The 14,115-nt window shown below is 43.3% G+C and overlaps 1 protein-coding gene across 1 annotated transcript in view; it reads right to left on the bottom strand.

Moving 5' to 3' along the window:
* LOC107400179 (putative sperm motility kinase W) overlaps positions 1–14,115 on the bottom strand; it is a 165,253-nt gene that overhangs the window by 132,667 nt on the left and 18,471 nt on the right. Inside the window, exon 12 of the mRNA XM_076560884.1 lies at positions 9,133–9,202. The gene's annotated coding sequence lies outside the window, so the exon portion shown is untranslated. The remainder of the gene's footprint in view (positions 1–9,132; positions 9,203–14,115) is intronic.

The raw sequence follows: 14,115 nt of genomic DNA on the forward strand, positions 1-14,115 counted from the left end.
CATCCACTATTACTAGAAGTCTTAGTTGGCATCATCCTTGTAGATTTCGGGGACTTTCCCTTGCATCATGTTCTACCTGACCCTAAAATGCTCCCTGCTTCCAATCATCTCTCAGTAGAATGCCCCTTCATGCACCTCCCAGCCCAAACCCTCATGATCCCAACCTAACCTGCCTCCCGGAGATATTCCTTTATTTCCCCTTCCCAGGGAGATCCATGCATCTGCCATCGGGCTTTCCATGTTACTCAGCCTTGAATTTGGTTAAGTCTCTCTTATTGTTGGCTACTACTTTGGAACTGGTCGTTTTGGGAGGAGTTATGTTGTCCTAGATTTTAATGTTACTACTTGCTCATCTGGATTTAGTTTGTTGCTTGAATGTATCTGTTTGCTTTCTGTTGGGGAGTATTTGTATTGATCCTTGGTGTTCCTAGTGTGGCTGTACTAGGTTCATCTGTGTTCTGCTTGAACTCAGGTGTGGAGACACACAGTGCTGGTTTGTCGATGGGATAACTTCCTGATGCTGGATGACCTAGGAGGGCAATCCCTTCTGACCTCATCAACCAGAATGCAGGAATTGAGATGAGATGTCTGCTGGGGCAGGATTCAGAATATCCCACATGCTCAGATCTCATGAGCCAGGTTATGTGTATTACAATGGTTGTGTGTGCTCGTTACAGTATGCTAACATGTATTCTGACCTCATGAGCCATGTTCCACAGAGTGCAGTGGGTATAATCACCAACATTGGATCCAGAGCATGAACAAGCCATGATGTTTTCACAGCTCTGCCAGCCTCCTAAACTGAAGTTTCAGCAATCACTGTTATTAATTACATGCCCCATGATTAACTACCTCAAGTCATAGGATTCCACTCTTCTATTTATACTCTTTTTGGTACTTAACATATTAAAAAATAAACTAAGATTCCTCCCCTGTCTCTGTATATACCGTCAGGCACTATTTGTGTGTCCATTCTCATTCAGCACTATTTCCCCAATCTGTCTGCTTGAGATGTATTCGATGATTAACTTCAGTAAAATAACCTCACCTGATGAAATTGTATTGCACTGGTCCTTGATTTGTTTTCTCCCTGAGATCTAGTCAACCTTAAAGCTTCTATTTGTTCATACATGTTTATATTATATTCTTAAAGCCAGCGGTCAGTAGGTGAAGTTTGGAGGATTACAAATTGAGGCCAGTCCTGGGATACTGTCTTAGTATACTTTGTATTGTTGATAGACAGGTCCTGACATAACCCAATGTGGTAGAAAGAGTTTATTTGGCCCCCATTCCCTGTTCAATGTCCATCATTAGGGAAGTTTTCAAGGAACTCTAGCAGATTCAGAGAACAGCTCTTTCCTGACTTGCTCTTCATGGCTAATTCAGTTTCCTTTCTTTCACAATTCCTGACCAATATACAGGGGTGGAGGCACCCACATTGAGCCTGATCTCCCACATTAGGCATTAATAAAGAAATGAGTTCTGTAAACGGCATGCAACTGCAAAATCACAGTACTAGTTTCAGACACTCGGCAAATAATTCTCTTTGTTTAAGCCATTCTTCTGTGTAAATGGATGAATGTGGAAAAGATATTGAATGAGAGAACCCAGATCCAGAAAGACAATGCCAGAGGTCATCTCCATCAGCTGTTTCTGAATCACAAACTTCTGAAGTGAGTATAAAACATAGAGATACACAGAGGGGAATGGATACCAAAAGAATTGACACATAGCTTTTGTGTCTAGCTTTGGCTGTATATATATTCCTCTTCCTCAGCTAGATACCATGTCCTCTTAGAGGTACTTCTGAGATCATCCTAGGGAGATTGTACCTAGCAGGAATCGAAGTCTAGCCCTGAGTGTGTATGTGGGACTTTCCTGCGGGGAGGAAATGTCTAGAAGTAACAGATACATAGTTGTGTGTGTGTGTGTGTGTGTGTGTGTGTGTGTGTGTGTGTGTATGTATGAGAGAGACAGACAGAGACAGAGTCTTTGATTATAAGTCTGGGGACAGTCAGAATGATCTAACTCCATCTCTTTGTGTACCTGTAACATTAGCTGTAGAGATTAGGGTACCTAGCATGATGTGACTCCTGGCCAGTATATTTGAAGCTTTGCTTTTGGGGAGGTGATACTGAGGAGCACATGATGTTCTAGTCATAGGTGGGTCTTTTCAATATAGGGTGATATTCCTAGCAGGTTCTGAGATTTGTGTCAGTTTGGCTAGGCAGTAAGGAAGGGTTTATCAAGCAGGAACTGATAGTGAGCCATATATGTGAATAAAGGTCTTTGGCTGTAGGGTAGGTGTGTAAAGACCTGCTAGGCATTACTTCACCAAGCTAATATACAACCCTACACACACACACACACACACACACACACACACACACACACACACACACACACACACAGTCAAGTCATGATGGACTTCTATTTTAAGCCCTAGCTCTCCACACAGGGCTAGGTGTCAAGGGTAGCATTGTAGTCCTACCCTTACAGCCAAATCCATAAACATATACATGACTACTTGTATTTCTGTGAGGAAGACCCCAGTTCTACAACAATACCACACATTCACAGGTAGGTGCCAAGTCCTAGCCTTCCCCTAAACCCATAGCTCCATTCATGGGGCTAGGGGAAAAATCTCCGGGGACCCACAACCTGGGAAGGGTTCCCACAGACCTGCATGCATGATAGTTTTCATATGTGCATATGCGCATGCTTGCATTTGTATGTTTGTATGTTTGTTAACCTGGTGTGTTGCTGTGGGGAAGAAGGTACCTAGCAGATCCTAAAAGCTAACCATGTTTGTGTATGTGGAACTTTGGTTGTAAGGCTAGAGACAAATACCTGACCTGACACTTGCCTTATGTGAATATGAAAGCTGTGCCTGGGTGTTTGCCAGGTCCGGGGCTCCTAGCAGGATGTGACACTTAACCCTGTGCATGGGACTTTACTGTATCGCAGTGGATCTCTAGGATGTCATGATACCTAGCTGCATAAGAGGAATATTGGCTGTAGGGAAGAGTAGACCTAACACAGGCTGACACCTGGCCCTGTTTAGATGCTTTGGCTCTAAGGAAGCTGTAAATCCAACAGATCGTGCCAAGTAAATGCACTAGTGTGTGTGTGTGTGTGTGTGTGTGTGTGTGTGTGTGTGTGTGTGTGTGTGTGTATTGTGTGTTGATGAGGGGTTGGCTTTGCCTATACTGGAGACAATAATCCTGAAAGTCCAGTCAAATCGCATGTATTGGGAGTCTTTGGCTCTAGGCAAATGTATACCTAACAGTACAGGGGCTTAGATGTACATATATACATGTGTATGTGTGCGACAGAGGGATGGAGATGGAGGGGGAAACAGGAAAGAGAAAGATGGAGAGAGGAGAGAGAGAGACAGAGACAGAGACAGAGACAGAGATTGGCTGTAGGTAATGGACACCTAGCAGCATAAGCACCTTGTTGGCTGTGTGTAAATAGGGTTTTGGATCTTTGTGGGACACCTCACAGGACCTAACACCTAGAGGTGTATTTGGGGTTAATTTTTTGTGGCTGATACCTCTACCTCACAGGACTTAACACCTAGAAGTATATGTGGTATGTGTTGGCTATCTTCTAGGACCTGATAGCTAACTGAGAGTGTATTGAATTCGTGAAGGCATTTATAGGAGCATGCATCCCTGAGTGTGTTTCTGAGTGTGTGAGTGTGTACCTAGCATTTGGTTATAGGGGAGGGGTGCATATTGGTAAACTAGCTGTGTAAGAATATTGCACTATGAATATAGAAAAAGAGGAAGGTATCAGGGCCTGACACCTAGCCCTGAGTAGACAGCTTTGTCTGTTATGGAGTGGGAACAGCAGGACCTGACCTCGGACTTTGTGTTTCTCTGTCTGTCTCTTTATCTCTGTCTCTCTGTCTGTCTCTGTGTATGTGTTTGGCTGCAGGGGATGGACACTCAGAAGGGCAGCACTTTGACAGCTGTGTGTAAATAGGGCTTTGGGTGAATGGGGGAGACCTTGTTGACATGACAGCTAGATGAGAGTGCATGAGCACGTGCATGGAATCGACAAGCATGTGTGCCTGAGTGTGTTTGTGAGTGTGTGGCTGTGTACAAGGCATTTGACTATGGGGGAGGGGTACCAGTACTAGAAAACTCGCTGTGTAACTGTGTGGTCCTTTGGATGTAGGGGAAGAGGTGCCCAGCAGGATCTGATGCCTAGTTCTGGGTGTGTTGCACTGATGTAGCTGAGGCAATTCCTATCAGGAATGTGACCTAACCATGTATGTATATGTGGTTCTATGGGAAGATATAAATATTGGCCCCTGACACTTGTGTCATAGTATGTGGGCATCTGTTTATGGCTTCTGCTGCTGTAGGTAAGGGGATTCTTAGAAACACCAGATACCCAGCCCTGTGCATGGGGATTTAGCCATTGCATTGTTGATCTTGTGGAGGACAAGCTACCCAACTGTATGAGAGGAGCATTTTCTTTAATGGACAGTTGACATACTGGACCTCATGCCTAGGCATGTGTGTTTGGCACCTGCTGTAGAAGACATTTTTCAGTGTAGAAGCTGACACCTAGCAACGTGGGGGTGGGTTTTAAGTGTGGGTACACCTTAGAGACGATGATACCTAGTGTTGTTGGCAAAGAGAAAACTTGACTTCTTGGTACAGTAAAAATAAAGTCAAATTCTTCCCTGAGGCCTGTATTCGTCAAGCCACACATTTCTTGTTTTCTACCCTTACTCTTCCAAATCTCTCAAGTCCATGTCTTGAAGACACTTCCTCTGATCAACTTCATTAATAATATATTGACACTGGAGTTCTATTTCCCTTGCCACTGACTCATTTTCTCTAAGACAGCTATCTCCATGACAATGCAGCACACTCTCTAACCACTCACCACAAGTTCAAACATACGTGTGCATGCACACACACACACACACACACACACACACACACACACACACACACACACACTTTTCCTTATAACATCATCATCTTTAGCACTGTTCCACATATATTACTGTTCAATAGACAAGGCTACAAACCCCCCTGGTTTCCTACATAGACTGCTAGGTGTCATGTCCTAATGGATCAAGACAGCTCCCAACTGCTGCCACCCAATATACACCATTGTGTTCATAAGACACACTGCAGAGAATCCCCCTCTTCTCCCACAGAGACTCATCCCACTATCAGGGGCTGCCCACACAACAGGCCTTGCTAGCTACTGCCCCCTAGTCCTGCTGCCAAACCCACCCATGTACAACTAGTTATCATGTGGCTGGACACTCCTACCCCTGCCACTATAGCCTGAAACACACTGCTTGGTTTCAGCTTTTGCTGCACACCTGCCTGAGGCCTGGATGCCCTACTGTGTATCACATCCTCAGGACTCCCCAGTCCTAACCCGGATATTGTGCAGGATAACAGGCCTCATCTAATAAGTTTCTCTTCCTTCACCCATCCTGCTGCCAGAATAGCCCTGCTAATTTTCAGCTGTGCTTAGACCCATGCCCCTGTCTAGTAGTATATATTGTCAGCAGAATGGTGCTATTTTGGATAAGACTTGAAGCCAATTATTGTATATGCATACAATATACTTCAATACACATGACTGAAATCTGCACAGAGTGGTAGTAGGAGCATGTTAGCAAGAAAATTGATATGTCAGTGATGGAGGTGTCTAGAAGAGCATTTAAAATTCCAATGTTCACGGGGCCAGTAGTGTATATTGGGGGTAAGGGTGTGTGTCAACACTGTCTGATACCTAGCATGCCATGCGTGATGGAGCTTGGTGTTCAAGTGAACCTGACACACAGCACTTTATATGCACTGTGGTTTAGACAGGGGTTAATGTCCAGCATGGCCCAGTAACTAGCAGTAGAGCCTGAGACCCAGCACATGGTATAGCATAGGAAGAAGTCCAGTAGAAGCTGATGCCTAGCAGTGTGGATGTGTCTTCAGCAGAAGGAGGGGGTCCGTCAATGCTAATTGCTAGGTATTGTGCAAGACCTGACAGGGGGAATGTTCCCAGCATGATCTGATGGCTGTCGATTAATGTGGGGTATGAGGTCAAACTAGACCTGGTACCTAGAGTGGATGTGTGGTCACAGGGGTGGTGGTGTGTCCAGTGTGTTTGATGATAACTGTATATCAGAGGGGAACAGTGGAAGAACGGGGTGTCAAGCTCTGCACAAACCCTACTGAGTGTGTGTCAGCTCATGGCTGAGCTGGTGTCTGTCAAGGTTTGATTACATTTTGAAGTACGTTGGCAGTGTGCAATGTGAGGTCCGAGTGTGCTTGATACTTCAGAGTGTGTGTGAGGCACTAAGGGTGCAGCAGAGCCTGACACCTAGCAGTGCATGTGAGGCAGCTGCAGGGTGATGTGTGCATTCCAGGGTCTTCAGCTAGCCTGGTAGGAGTTGCCATGGAGTTTGGAACACTCAGCAGTCTGATATCCAACAGGGATATATGGGTTGATGAAATATGATATCCTTTGGGCCCTGATGCTAATATTGTAGATTGTAGAGTTTGGGTGTGATATTCAAGAGGGCGTGAACCCTAGAAGTGTATGTGGAATTTCAGTGATATTAGGGTGTCAACTGGGTACCAATACTAGCAGAGTATTTGGGTACAGTGGCAAGAGAGTGTCCTGTATGGCATGATAAGTAGCTGTTAATAAAGAATTGTGTGGGTTACATTCTGGATCCAGACCTAGAAATACATGAGAGGTATGTGTGCGGGTTTGTTTAGCAATGCCTGATACCTAGCAGTCAATGTGTAGTTTGGTGGGAAGTCATGCATGGCCTTATACTTAGAAGTGTATTAAAGGGTGTGTGTATGTGTGTGTGTGTGTGTGTGTGTGTGTGTGTACGTGTGTGATTTCGGGGTTGTTTATCTAGTCTGACAACTGGTAGTTCAAATGAGGTGGCAAGGCTGTAGTGTCCAGCGCTGCTTTATACCTAGGGTTGTACGTCAGTGCAGGAAGAATCCAGGAGTGTTTGAAACTAGCAGTAACTGTGTGTCCTTGTCAGGAGGTCAAGTGTCCAACAGGGCCTGATACATTTCCCCATGTCCTAGTACATTGTGGTTGGAGGCATGTCTAGCCTGGACTAGAATCCAGCATTGTGTGAGGGAGAGCAGAAAGGAGTTGAATATCTAGTCCTAATACCTAGAGACCTATGTGGTGAGTGTGGGTGAGGGGCGTCCTTCATGTCCTTACACTGACCCTGTATGTAAGTTGTTAACAAGGGGAGGGGCATGGGTATCACATGTGAGTATCTAGCTGTCAGCCCTGCTTCTTTCCCCAGCTGACTGGACCATCAATACAGTGTTGCTATCAGATTAGCTGGACAGGCCATCTCCATCCCACACAATGGGATAGGTTTCAGCCCTCCTCACACCACACAGCACACACTACACCTCCACCTCCTCTTAGCAACACAACATTCACTGTCAGGGATTTGTTGTCTGCCAGAGTGTGTCATGGGCCAGGTTCTCTCTAGATGTCCTAGGGGAGTGTCCTGCTCCTGCCATGCTTCTGTATTTTCATTGCTGGTGGAATCAAGGCTCCCAAGTCCACAGTTCATCTTCTCCGGCTTATTTCTGATCTTCTGTTCCATAAGGCAGGGACTTAGTAGTCCTCTTCTATAACTTTATGTGAGCATTATAGTGTTTGTATTTGAGGACAATTAAAATAGTGACTGTGTTCAGTTTTACAATTGGTTCCTTATTGCTTGTTTTTAAATCTTCTTCTGCAGTCAATTGTGGACAAACCATTCTCTCTTTGATTTCCATGGGTGACTATGAAAAAAATGAGCTGCCAGGATTTTGATGGGTCTGTTTCTGAGCTTTCTGTTCTGTTCCACATATCCAGTCTCCATTACTTCCATATAGGTGTTTATGGATCTCTTAGGCTTTGTGGGAAGTCCTGGAAGATGAATATTGGGGTCTGGAGGGATCTTTCCTGTCCTCTGCCATGTCTTCCAGGTTTAGGAACTGTTGGTTGTTACATCTTGTGTTTGAGCATCTGACTGGATTTTGCTGAGTCTATAGATGAAGTGCAAACATCTACCACCTTTAGAATAACTACTGGTAGAAGCTGAGAGCTCATATTGCTTGGATTTCTCTCCTCCAAGGGTCAAAGCATTCTGAATGCCAATTTATAGAAATTATGTTGGAATTCTAATGAAATACTTCAGTATTTCTTTATAAATTGTTTCTGTCTAAACCAGTGAGAAATGGGCCAAATGTATGACCTCAATTTCTGCCTCTTCATATTAGTGGAGGCCTGGGACAGGTTGTCTATGGGTACTGCCCTTCTCTGGAGATCCACTCTTGAATTCAGAAAGAGAAGGACATTTAATTCCCAAGCTCTTCTGAGATATTTCTCACCTGCTCAGGCAGGTTTTCCTTGTTATCTGTGAAGACAGAGATATATAGGTGACTTTCTGAACCGTCAAAATGCAAAGGCGTCTAAGTTGGGCAGGATTCAACAGTAAGTGCCCACTGGGAGGCTTCCACAAGAGGATGCTTTTGTAGATTCCCCAGATCTTGTTGGTAATTTGGGGTGGTTGTCTGTAGTTGGATGGTGGCAGAAAAACCATGTCGTCTTTCTCCACAGAATGTCCTACAGTTGCTGTGTGGAGCCTCTGAGTTCCTCTGGAGCTCAGACAATGGCATGCTAGTCTGCTAGGAAGGAGAGGGGAGAGGCGCTCTTTTTCCTCAGTGTGCACATACTCAGGTCAGGAGTTCTCAGGGTCCAGAATTCAGGATATGGCCAGGCACCTAAAAGAAAAAGCTTATATTAGATATTGGATGAGGCTGGCAGAAAGATATATTCACCATCCTAGACCTGTGGCCTTTCAGATAATAACCGATTTATTTTTGATGGAATTCAGGACCTAATGAGGCAGGAATAATGACTTTTTTCTTCCCATGTGACTTCCTGAGGGAGAACTCAGTGGGGTCTCCTTGAGAAGCCCTGATTGCAGGGATTGGTTTGTCCTAGCTGTTCTGCTACTGTCAAATATACAGGCTCTAGGATCAAGAAGGAAACGCAGTTTCACCAACATGTCTGTTTCTAGACGCTGTGCTTTCTATACCCAGCTCATTGAACACTTGCCTGGATGAGACAGGATGCACATATGGTGAAGATGACGTTTGTCTGAACATATCCAGCAGAACCTGCAGATCTGAGGAAAGAAAGGATGTCAATGAGATTTCTGGAGTTGGCCTCTGAGACTACAAGAGACCCAATCTCTTACCACACTAGTCATCCTATCTTTGTCAATGACCTGGGAGGAATTTAAACAGTCCCAACCAGTCAGCCACTGTCCAAAAGAGCAAGCTACCCAGCATCACTTGGACTCTCTTTATTCCACTTGGAAGTGAGTATTACTGATCAGCTTTGTGGTAGCATGTGAAAAGATCTAGGTACAAAAAGAATATATTGTCTGCACCTGTTCCTGCTGCCTCCAGGAGGCAAGCAGGGGGGAAAGGAGGGTGTTAATTGTGTGATCCTGATCATAAGGTGACTTCTCTCATGTAACTATCTAAAGGCCACAACATGCTCCCTGCAGTGACCAGTGATGTAAAAAGTTTACATTAAACTCACCTGGCTTCTTAGACATCAACTCTGATTCTTAAGGATCACATTCTTAGAGACCATCATTACAAGGGCATGGAGTTCTGTTCTGCATGTGCTGTCTCCTGAGAGATTCTATGCCTGGCCACAGTACCCAAGACTCCCTTCCACAGGCCCTGGTTTCAGTTAAGTGCATCAGGGTGAAGCCTGCCTTAGTGGTCACTCACTGACACACAGACAAGCTGTTGTCTTGAAGAGCAAGGGGGTCATTGTCTCTTGGCTGCTTTCCCTTGCTAGGTTGTATGAATCCCCATTCCCCAGTCTCTGGAGCCCAACAGAGACTAAGTCACTGGCCAGTGACAGAATGGATGTCACAGCATACAGGTGTGAGAAGATGTTCACCATCTTTGTTTCAAAGTGTTACTTCTCAATGGTGTTAGGGTCAGAGGGGAGAGATGTGCCACCTACACCAAGTTATCTCAATATCCCTCTGTAGCCATGCATCAACTGTTTCTATCTATCTATCTATCTATCTATCTATCTATCTATCTATCTATCTATCTATCTATCTATCCATCCATCTATCTCTTGTCCTCTGTAATACAAGCTAAGTGACCACCTCCTCTTGGAATTGAGGGAGGCCTGCCTGGTTAGACTCATTCTTCCTAACCTCTAATCCAGAGTCAAATTTAGACAAGAAACCAAAAACTTAGCACCTGCTACAGGCTGTTTTATAGTGGTCTCAGTGATGCTTTAGGCCATGTGCTTCCCAGAGATGAGCGTTGACATGCATCCCCATCAGAGTGGCCATCCTTTACTGCATGGAGACCCTGTCTGCATGTCAGGTGCACCTGATAACACTGTGGACAATTATCCCAGCAGGACAAGCAAGCAGTCATCCTAGCTGAAAGCCATAGCTCTATGATCAACAAGGCTATCTAGGCCTGACCACTGTACCCAGTGGGACCTGATTACAAAGTAGTTTTAAGAGTGCTGACCACACCTCTGATCACTGTGCCCTTGGCTAGGTAAAGCCTACTCACTTCCAAAGTGGAGCAATGTCCCAGCATTCCATCCAAAGTGGTACCCATTTTCTTGCAGCTTGCTGTCACTTTCCTGTTAGAAGACAAATATGGTTCTGATGAAACTCCCTAGAGTGAGGCCCCTTCACAAACACATAAACTAGACCAGCATGCAGTGGAACTGTGTCTTTTCTGATGGTCAGGACACAGGGATAAATGAAGGCTGCAAACACAACAGCAGGGAAGGAGGACAAGGAAGGAGAGGAAGGAGGTTGCTTTCCCTCATGTGGGGAAACATTTCACTAAGACCAGAAACCTAAAGAGTGGACAGATTAATGAGTACTGCTAGTTATTCCCCTGCAGACTAGTCCACAGGGTCTGCATGTTCAAGGGTAGCTTGTACATGATATTGGCTCAATTCCCCCTCAGACAAGGATGCTGTGAAACACCAGCCCTGGATCCTTGATAACTAGTGTTTCCTGGAGATTAACCTGTGGTAGCTGGCTTACCTCCTCCTGTGCTGGACACAGACCCTTCATGCTGGGGAAGTGGGCACACTGCCATCTGGACTTCCTGCAGAGCTCCTACTTCTGATGTCTCAGGCCACACCTGAAAGTTACCACCTTGTGTCTCCTGATGTAGAGAGTTCATCACTTTAAAGAGGACGGACATGTGAAGGGACTTTAGGGGACCTTGAAATATTCAGCACTTAAGCCAAAGCCATGGTGCATCCCTCTCTCCATGGCTCCTCCCCTCTTCTCTTCCATCCTCTCCAAATTCCTCCTTAGCCAATTCTTTTCTGATGCTTCTAAAATCTCTGGTTCTCATCTTTTGCTCTCCAGCTCCAGCTCAACTATGTCACTTTATTTAGAAGTGGATTTGTACTGTGGCACTGGTGATTTTGAAGTCAGAGTTTTAAATTTGCATGTCCATACAGTGAAACAAGTTTATGTGCCATTTGCAAAGTCCAGATGACAGTATCAAATGCATATGTAGTGTAGTAGATACCCGAGCCCTGGAACCAGACCAGTGACTCTGCCATGAACACTAACAAGTAAAGACTGTGACTCACTCTGTCACACTCGATCACTGCAGCTTCCACAAGGAAACTGTGAAGTCTCTCCTTTTTAAAATTTATCTTACTTTCCCTTTTTATTTTTAAATTTTGTTTTATTTGGGCAGGTGTTAGTGTAGAGGACAGGTGTGAAGAGATGGGATCGTGAATGTGATCAAGATACTGATATAAAAGGCATAGAATGAATACATAAACGAGTAAATAACTCAGTAGAGAGATAAGTAAATAAATAGATGAAATAAATAAATGAAGAGCATACAGGGTAAAAAGCACATTCTCCTCCTCAAGAGTGAATGAAATTTAGACATTTTTCAGAAAACAGATACAGCTCATGTCTTGTTTGTTGACCTTGACCAGAAGTCCTCCCTATGCTGATTCCCTGCCAGTTTCCTTCTTCCTGAATGCTCACCAGAGGTTCTTTGTTTGTGTATCCTGCATTTGTGTAAACAGCTTAGATCCAAGAATGTAGAACATTGGGTAGTGAACTTTGCCCTCCAGGGTTCCTCCATTGTTCTGTAAGCCTGTATTTAAGGTCTCCTCCCTCTTTGAATAAATGGCATTTTGCATTCTGCTGAGGCAAATGACCTGCTGTCTCTCACCTCTGTTTTTTGATCCACAGCCCCTCACTAGGACATGGTGAACAGGTGGTGGTAGTGCAGGCGTTACTGCTACAAATGGAGGTTCCACCAAGATCCGAGAAAGAAGGGATGTCACAGATGGACACCTGAAAGTGAGGTTGGCCAGCATTTTAAAGAAAAGAGAAGGTAAGGGTAAATTTTCATGGGTGCAATAGGGCACCACCAGTAAAGACAGGACAGTTAAAAATTTTAAATCTTCTCAATAGAGAAGAGGGAAGGGAAGGGTATTTTCCAATAGAAAAGGGAGAAATTTTTAATTAAAAAAAAAGGATTTTCTGTGTAAAAAGGGGGAAATTTTTGAAACTACGCCTAAAGATTGTGAGGCCCTGTAGAGAAAGGATGAAAGAAAGAGAAAAGCCTCTTCCCAAAGGTAATGGAGGAAGAAAGGGCTCTTTCCAATTAAAAAAAAAACTTCAGGATAAGCCAAAACTCTGAGCTCTTTCTGCCTTCCAGTGCAGAACTGCAACATCTGAATTCAAAAGAGTCGGCAGGTGGGCCTCACTTATGCTGGCTGAACAAACAAAAGAGTCCAGAGGTTAGAAGTTTTGTTGTCTGTTTGCTTAACTTTGCTTTAAATGTTTTTTTTCCCTCATAGTGGGAATAATTCAATATTTAGGATCCCTCTGCTGAAAATGTTTTTCTGTTTTATCTTTATAGTGGGAATAACTCATTATTATTCATGGGAGTAGGGGAAGTTTAAATGGGAGTACGCATGTGCAGGCCTGTGCAGTGGACAAAGACATGTGTGGTGGTGAGGCCCATGAGGGAAAGGCACTCATGGGCAGACAAACAAGTAGAGGCCCGAAGAGGGACAGGTGCTAAAAGTTCAAACCAGCCCAACTTCTGGTAAAAAAAAAAAATGGTTTTGGTCAGGACATGAAATGGTAAGTCAGTGTTGTTGAATTTCCATTCATTGTATAAAGGATGTTCTGTTCTTTTGATTGTCTTAATAAATGTTTGGATGAATGTTTGATTCTTATGGTAGATAAACTAAAAAACAGAATTCATAATTTTAAACTGTATATTAGGTATGCTCTTGTCTGTTGACTATTACTAAAAATTTGACTCTGTTCTTTAAGTTGCTTTCTAGAAATTTTAAAAAATTCTGTAAAAATAATAACACCTAAAATGAATTGGGTTGTTTATTTACTAAATAATGTTCTTGCTAAGATAAACCCATAAAAATAATCTCTTACTAATAAAGAGTTTACAAAATTATTTTTCTAGTAAATAAAATACAGGTAAATTGTTTGGTCCACATTGTTAATAATTGGTTATTTATACCAATGTGTTACTTAAAATCTATAAGAAAGTATCCTGTTTTTAAGATTTTATAAAAATACTCTAAGAGTATTACCTAACATCACCTCTTCAAATCCTATTAAGATTGTATTTAATGCTTTTATAATTGACATATGTAAAAAGGTCCATAAAAATAAAAGCTGATGACAAAATTGCTCAACTATTATTGCTTTCATGTTTTAAATACAAAATGGTGCCTATACGTAATACTAGAGGCTTTAAAAGTACAAAAAAAGGTATTTTGACAAACATCTATCAATGATAAACAGCCTAAATTAAAAATAAAATTATATGGAATTGAGATAAAAACATTATTAGATTCTGGTGCTGGATATATCTACAATTTCACAAGAATCCTGAGATCCCAACTGGCCTCTACAAAAAGTGAAAAAAAATAGAGACTATTACAAGATCTTTGAACTGTAAATAAAAACATGCTTCTCATGGAAGCAACACAGACTGGTTTGCCTGTGTTGCCTGCCCC

The sequence above is a fragment of the Peromyscus maniculatus genome, chromosome 23 (genome assembly GCF_049852395.1).
Source record: "Peromyscus maniculatus bairdii isolate BWxNUB_F1_BW_parent chromosome 23, HU_Pman_BW_mat_3.1, whole genome shotgun sequence".
Lineage (NCBI taxonomy): Eukaryota > Metazoa > Chordata > Mammalia > Rodentia > Cricetidae > Peromyscus > Peromyscus maniculatus.